Genomic DNA, 8,366 nt, shown 5'->3' with positions numbered 1-8,366 from the left:
CAGGGCAATGACTTAGAATATTTCTAAGTCCCTGAAATCAGCAACATTAAGAGGGCTACTTTGTATGCTTCTGCTAGTCACCACAGAGATCACAAAAATACATGGCATACACCCCTGTAAAGATGGCATGGCATACTTCAAAACTCATGTAGGGCTCAAGTTCATAGGAGGCACACATCAATCATGGCAAAAATGACAAAAGTGCATTTGCTGATATGAAACTGAAACTAACATTGCATAGCCCTCTTCCAACAGCACTTAGGGCATCAAGAGGAGCTCAAATGAAAATGATGCAATGAGATCAAATGAGATCAAAGAGGTTGAAACTCCGATCCAGCGAGGGGGAATCGAGGAGGAGGCCGGATCCGGTGAGAGGGGATGGCGGCGCGGTGCTGCGGAGGCGTCGGGGCGCCGCGGCGACGTCGGTGAGGCAGGGGCAGCGACGTTGCGACGGCGGACACGGTGGCCGGAGCGGCAGGGTCACGGCGGAGGCGGTGGAGCGCGGCGCCGGCGCGGGAGAGGAGAAGCGGCACGGGCGCTAGCCTCGGGCGGCGGCGCGGCAGGACGGGCCGCGGGGGCCCAGATCAGGCTCCGCGTGCCTCGGCGGCCGTGGACGGCGGGCGCCACGTGGCGGTACGCCACCGGTGCAGGGTGGCGACGCGGTGTGTCTGGCGCGGACGAAGACGTCCGGCGCTCGGAGAGGGGATTTTTAGGGTTTTAGGGGGGAAGAGACCCGGGATTTCGGAAGAGGGGTTATATATAGAGGTAGAGGGAGCTAGGAGGCTCCAAATTGAGCACGGTTTGCGGCCACGCGATCGTGGATGAACGGCCTAGATGATGGAGAGGGTTTAGGTGGGTTTTGGGCCACTTTGGAGGGGTGTTGGGCTGAAACACACACGAGGCCTTTTTGGTCCCTCGGTTAACAGTTGGAGTATCAAACGAAGTCCAAATGGTACGAAACATGACAGGCGGTCTACCGGTAGTAAACCAAGGCCGCTTGGCAAGTCTCGGTCCAATCTGAAAATGTTTAACACCCGCACACGAAAAGAGGTAGAAAGGGACACCAGAGGACATAGGAGCGCCGGAATGCAAAACGGACAACGGGGAAAATGCTCGGATGCATGAGACGAACACGTATGCAAATGCGATGCACATGATGACATGATATGAGATGCAAGACAAAGACAAAACAACACGAAGACGAAAACCCGACAATGAGGAAATAAAATAACTTAGTGCCGGAAATGACAAGAGTTGGAATACAAATATGGCAAGTCACATACGGGGTGTTACATTCATGTAGATGAGGAGCGGAGGATGACGCTGAGGACCCGTCGAAGATTAAATCTCCTCGGATATCAGTGATGTAATTCAAGCTTCCAAACCTGATCTGGTGACCAGGGGCGTAGCTGTCGATCTGCTCAAGGTGACCAGTTGAATTGGTACGCAGAGCAAAGGCGCCAAATACAAGAAGTTGACCAGGGAGAAAAGTCTCCCCAGAAACAGAATCATCGTCGATGACAAGCTGAGCCATCAATCCTTCTGTTGATGACACAGTGGAACCCTCAATGAAAGCACCAATGTCAGTGTCAAAATAGGTCGATCTCGGGTAGGGGGTCCCGAAATATGCGTCTGAGGATCGAGGATAACAAGGGACAAGTGGGACACAATGTTTACCCAGGTTTGGGCCTTCTTGATGGAGGTAAAACCATATGTCCTGCTTGATTGTATTTGATGAATATAGGGGTTACGGGAGTCGACCTACCTCGAGAATGTAATGGCTAAACCCTAGTTGCCTAGCCTATGAGAATTATGATAGCCTCTACGAACTAAACCCTCCGGTTTATATACACACCGGGGGGACCTAGGGTTGTGCATAGTCGGTTTCTGGGTGGAGGAAATAACATATCTGAACACCAATCTTGCCATCCACGCATAGGGGAGTCCTACCCGGACACGGGCGGAAAGTCTTCTGCTTGTATCTTCACGGCCCATCAGTCCGACCCATATCAAATAGCTCGAACACCTGAGGACCCCCTAATCCAGGACTCCCTCAGTTGCCGAGGAAGCTGACGACAGTATTGGCCGCAGGCACTCAATCAGCGAGCTAGAGTATGCGGGTATGTCGCGGACGCCGGCTACGACATTGAGGTTGTCGACAGTGATGGCCTGAGGTGGGCTACGTCACAAGTTAAGTGGCCCACCCCAACCCCTTGGGTTCAACCGCCGTCGATCTCATCCATGTCCCCGCCGCTGATCTCCTCTGGCTCGCTGTCAAGAATCTGTCATCATGCATCGCCATTGAGCCCCTTTTGTCATTTCTGAAGGACACGTTCTGTGATGTTGGCTTGGGATCCACAGCTTCCAAGTCAGACCTCATCAGCGGTGACCACGAGGAGGGCACCCTCTCTTGCTCTTCCAAGGGGAAAGCTCCCATCTGCGACATCAGGGAGGGCACCCTACAACCATGCTCTTCCAAGGGGAAGGAGCCCATCTAGGACAACATGGAGCGCATCTAGGGTTCGTGCTCTTCCGACGGGAACGAGCCCATCTGTGACAAGTGAGGAAACCCATGATTTGTTTTGTCGTGCCTCTTCACAGGGGGAACCCATGATTTGTTTTGTCGAGTCCCTTTTGTACTGTAGTGATAATATGTCTAGTTTTAATTGCTATATTTGGTTGTTTGCAGTATGCCTTGTTTATTTTAGTTGTTCACAATCTGATGTTATATATGTGCAATTATTTAGTGGGCAGTACATTTTGTCAATCCAGTTTTAAACATACCGATTGGAATGCATATATTTGCTTGCTGCTAAGCCTGTTATAGCTAGCATATGCCTCTTATAAGGTTTTTTCATTGTTCGATTGTTTGTAGTTAGCATATGTCCATTTTCAAATGCTATCTTTGGTTGTTCATAGTATGCCTTGTTTATTCTAGTTATTCATAGTGTGATGTTCTATATGTGCAAGTATGAACTATGCAGTTCAATTTCATCAATATCATTTTCAACAATACACTATGAATGACTACATTTCGTTGCTGCATCTTGTAGTTAACACGCCTTTCTAGTTTTATTTAATAATAACCAGTGTACTTAGACCGGCACAATACCAGTTTGAATGACTATGTTTGCTTGTTCTTAAATGTTAGGCCTATTGCAGTTAACACACCTTTCCACTTGTTTTGCTTTACTAGCGTGCTTAAACCTGCACACTGAAGCTATCTTTTGGATATTATTTTGTTTGCCATGGATATATTTGTTGATGTTTAGCCTGTTGTGCTTAACATGCCTCTCGATATACCTACATAGGACAATTTTGGGAACGACTGCTGTTTTCCATCACGGTTAGTTTCATCCCATGGCATATATATACTCGTTGTTCAGTATATTGGTAGCTGGTACCATATAGGCCGGGGGCTGATAAGGGACTATTCGGTGAATCAAACTGTTAACTTAATATATATGTAACCCATTTATCGTTAGGTTAACTAGGGTCATATGTAATATATCTAAGGCTACATGCCAACATGCATTGTACTTAATGTCTAAATATGCAATCCTAGGCTACATAGCCTTAATGTTCTGGTGATGTCTAGATATACATAGAAGAGTAGCAGCAACAACAACAACACAACCCTGTTTGGATACTCAACTTAGCTAGAGGTTAGAGTTAGTTTCTAGCTCATGACTAACCCTGAACTAACTCCATCCAAAGAGGTGTTTGGATGAAAGGGTTAGATTGACAATAAATGCACTAGGAGAACTAGCTCCAATTAGCACCTCTTGGGTTGGATAGTTTTTTGGGGTGGGTTAGATGCAACAAGCTCAAACTAGCCCTCATGTTTGGATATACTTTAGGGCTATTTGAGCCCGAACTAGCTCAAACTAATTCTAACCCATGGATACAACAGTTAATTAGCCGATAATTTGTAAGAATGCAATAAACTCCTTCCAGCCCATAATATAAGATGTTAATTCATCTAATATGTGAGTATATTGGATTTTATAAGATATTATAAAAGAGTGTTGTACTACATCATTATGCAATTGATGTTTAGCTTCTAATATTAACTTGGTGCTTTTAGGTACATATGTCATGGTAAAGATCCGCGCTTTGACCCTTTCTGCGTATGGGGCAATGAGATATTGATGAACCGGCATCAAATGAGGAAGCTGGTAAAGATTGTTAGTAAAATGGGTCAAAATATGGCAATTAAACTATTTGTTTACACTTTATCCAAGACAACAGCGAACTGCAGGATGGTAAGTAAGAACTCTGCAGCCTTCTTTTCACTGCCCATAATGAGTTGTGTTAGATGACAATGTCTGAATATTTTTCCTTTGCAGTGGTTCCCAAAGAAGTTTACTCAAGATTACCTCTCAAACTACATGATTGGTGGGCATGCAAAGGTTAAAGTATTTATACCAGAACACAATGATTATCTATATATTTCATGAAGACCGTGAAGGATGGGCGGTCGACCATTGTCGCGGGATGTTTGCGGCCACCTATGGGACTGGGTGGCCCCTTGTTGGTTCGACAGGGGGATAGCGCATTGCACAAAGAGCAGACTGGCATACGGTAGCACGGCAGAGAGCACACAAGCGATTTACCCAGGTTCAGGCCATCGCGAGGCATAAGACCCTACTCCTGTTTTAGTAGATTGATGGTGGGATGAATGATGTGGTGCGTAGTACACTTGCCCGGCAGGGTTTGCCTTTGGGCTATAGCTACTACGCGTATATTTTGGCTTGGGTTTGTCAACTTTCTAATGCTCTAATCCCTCCTATGAGTGCCATGGGCCTCCTTTTATAGATTAAGGGGTCACCACAGTGGCAAAGTGGTCAGTATCCACTGATATGATAGCGAACAGTGTTGTCATACCTAACTTTGCGGGCTGACATGGTGCATTAAGTGCGCCGCTGAGTGGCACATCACTGGTCGCCCGCAAGGCCTGCCGGGCTATCTTGCCAGCTCCGCACCTGCTCTCTTGACACGTTGCAGGATGGGTGTCATCTGTAGGCTTCTTCTGTAAGAAATGGCTGCCATGTGGTGAACGGCTGCCACTTAATCATCTTGTGGCTTGACACTGCACTGATTGACGACATGGGTCATGCTTGAGTGGTTGGGGGAGTAGTTATGCCCCCGAAACCCCTGGCAACCCCTACCGCGGAGCCTCGGTCGCCTACTCCTGGTGGTGGCCTTGCCCCTTGCCGGGCTCGCTTGCCCGGCAAGGGAGGCCCTTCTCTTGCCGATATCTTGCTGCTTAGGCTTGATCTTGGTCCCTCTGAAATGCATGTTAGTTCTTCAAATCTCTTGGTTCTTCAATCTCTGACATAAGCTGGTACTCCAATCTTGATCTTCTGCCTGTACACAGTTGGTCAACAGACCCATGGTTTGTTGCACCGACAGAAGCCCTCGGACCTGCCCTGAACGTGCTGCTGAGCGTCGTCGGGGTAGGGCCTAATTAGTGCACAGGCAAGGTTGGTGAAGGGGTTGGCCCCTTAAGTTTTCCGTTGCTGCTTCATCAGCCTTGATTCCGGACCAGTTTCCTGTTTTCCCGCGTGTGGCATAAAGCCAATAGTGGTGGGGCCGCTCCAGTGATGGCCCATGAATGACATTAACGTACGGGGTAGAAACTGCCAATTTACTCTTCCCACAGCACGCCCTTATCCTTAGCCACGTATGCAGCATGCATCGCACGGAGTAGGTAGCGGAAGTGCGTGGCACGGGAGAGTACCTTGGAGAGGGCCCACATGTCTTGAATTGGTGGAGGAGGGCGGTGGTCATCCGTGGATGGAGCAGCTGCCATTTTCCCGCCCTGCCTATAAAAGGGTGGACCGGAGGAGGGCGGAGTCATCCATTTCCGTGGTCCTCCTCTCCTCATCTTCTGTTTCTGCTGGTCATGCTTGAGAAGGAAGCCTGGGGCCAGCCCCCAGGCTCTGGCTTGGGATCATCATTGCCTTGTGTTGGTGCTGGTGCTGATGCTTGGGGAGTGAGCCTGGTCCTTGGCATGGCGAATCTTTTGGCATCTTCGATGCTCGTCTAGGAGGAGGGGCTGGAGATTGTTGGTAATCCTAGCACTGCCCCTCCCGGAGATCTTGGGGCTGACGTCCATGAGTGGTGCATCTTCCTGCTCACCAAGGTGGGGACCAGCGCGCCTCCAACCTCCTAGTCGGTTGGGGTCTGAGTATGTCTTTCTTTTTTTCTCCACTCAGTCTGGACAGGCCATGTCGAGTGGAAATCAGTGGGGGCACGATAAGTGCACCCACTGGGTGTAGTCCCTGATACTACTGTAGAATGTTTGATTCTGTGGTAGTCTTAGAGTTCTATTCACTCGACAGGAAATAGGAAGAAGCGCTCATCCAGTTCCTCCGTGAGAACTGGGACATCTTTGCATGGAAACCTTCTGACATGCCGGGTGTACCCAGGGGACTGGCTGAGCATCATTTGTGAGTCGACCCAAAAGTGAAGCAAGTCAAGCAACATCTTAGACGGTCTGCCGTACAGAAGAGAAAGGCAATTGGCGAGGAAGTGGCTCGGCTCCTAGCAGCTGAGTTCATCCGAGAGATTTACCACTCTGAGTGGCTTGCCAATGTTGTCATGGTCCCCAAGAAGGACGATTCACTTTGTATGTGCATTGATTTCAAACATATCAATCGGGCCTGCCTGAAAGATCATTTTCCTCTCCCCCGCATCGATCTAATCGTCAACTCGACTACGGGGTGTGAGCGTTTGTCTTTTCTAGATGCCTATTCCAAGTATCACCAGATCCGAATGTATGGACCCGATGAGATAAAAACAGCTTTCATCACTCCATTTGGGTGCTTTTGTTATGTCACCATGCCATTCGGTCTCAAGAACACTGGCGCCACATTTATGAGGATGATTCAGAAGTGCCTACTCACTCAAATCAGTCCGAATGTGGAAGAATATATGGATGACATTGTGGTCAAGTCGCGCAAAGGTTCCGACCTGCTGACTGACCTCGCTGAAACCTTTGCCAACCTAAGAAGAAATGATATCAAGCTTAATCCGTCGAAATGCACATTTGGAGTTCTAGGAGGAAAGTTACTCGGTTTCCTCGTTTCCGAACGAGGTATCGATGCCAACCCAGAGAAAGTTGGATCCATACTCCAGATGAAACAACCTGTGCGTGTGCATGACTTTCAGAAGCTTACTGGTTGTTTGGCTGCTTTGAGTCGATTCATCTCTCGCCTCGGTGAAAAGGCACTGCCTCTTTACCGACTGATGAAGAAATGTGATAAGTTAGAGTGGACTCTTGAAGCTGATGCAGCGTTTGCAGAACTCAAAACCCTGGTTTCCACCCAGCCGGTGCTCGCTGCCCCAATCAGCAAAGAGCCTTTACTGCTTTATATTGCAGCCACTGGACAAGTCATCAGTAGAGTACTTACGGTCGAGCGAGAATAAGAAGGAAAACCTATAAAGTCCAGCGCCCAGTGTATTATATTTCTGAAGTCTTGACTCCATCCAAGCAAAGATATCCTCACTATCAGAACCTTGTCCATGGGATTTACATGACCACGAAGAAGGTTGCACATTATTTCTCTGATCACTCTGTTACAATCGTCAGCGATGCACCTTTGTCAGAAATTCTGAACAATAGAGATGCAACTGGTCGAGTGGCAAAGTGGGCGATTGAACTCCTTCCCTTGGATATCAAGTTCGAGGCAAAGAAAGCTATCAAATCCCAGGCAATAGCAGATTTCCTCGCCGAGTGGGTCGAGCAGCAACAACCGACTCAAATTCACTCGGAGCATTGGACCATGTTCGTCGATGGATCCAAGATGCTGAACAGGTTTGGTGCTGGGGTGGTATTGGTATCCCCTCGAGGAGATAGACTCAGCTATGTTCTTCAGATCCATTTTCATTCCTCCAACAACGAAGCTGAATATGAAGCACTTCTGTACGGGTTGCGTATGGCCATTTCACTCGGCGTCCGTCACATAATGGTCTATGGCGACTCAGATTTGGTGGTTAATCAAGTAATGAAGGAGTGGGCCGTCAGAAGCCTACCTATGACTGGTTATTGTAATGTAGTGATAAAGTTAGAGAAGTAGTTTGAGGGGTCAGAGCACCATCATATACCCCGACTGAAAAATCAAACAACTGATGATTTGGCAAAGATAGGCTCCAATCGTGAGTCCATTCCCACTAATGTATTCTTGGAACATCTCCACACACCGTCTGTCCAAGAGGATCCCTTCATGGAAGAGCCCCCACAACCTAAGAGCCCTACTGATATGGCTGAGGTTGAAGTCCCAGCCATGGTCGACTTGGTCATGGAAGTTTTGGTTGTCTTACCCGATTGGACAGTGCCATACATCGCATATATTCTCAGG

This window comes from Triticum dicoccoides, chromosome 6A (genome assembly GCF_002162155.2).
Source record: "Triticum dicoccoides isolate Atlit2015 ecotype Zavitan chromosome 6A, WEW_v2.0, whole genome shotgun sequence".
Lineage (NCBI taxonomy): Eukaryota > Viridiplantae > Streptophyta > Magnoliopsida > Poales > Poaceae > Triticum > Triticum dicoccoides.
Note: the sequence above shows the minus strand (reverse complement) of the source record.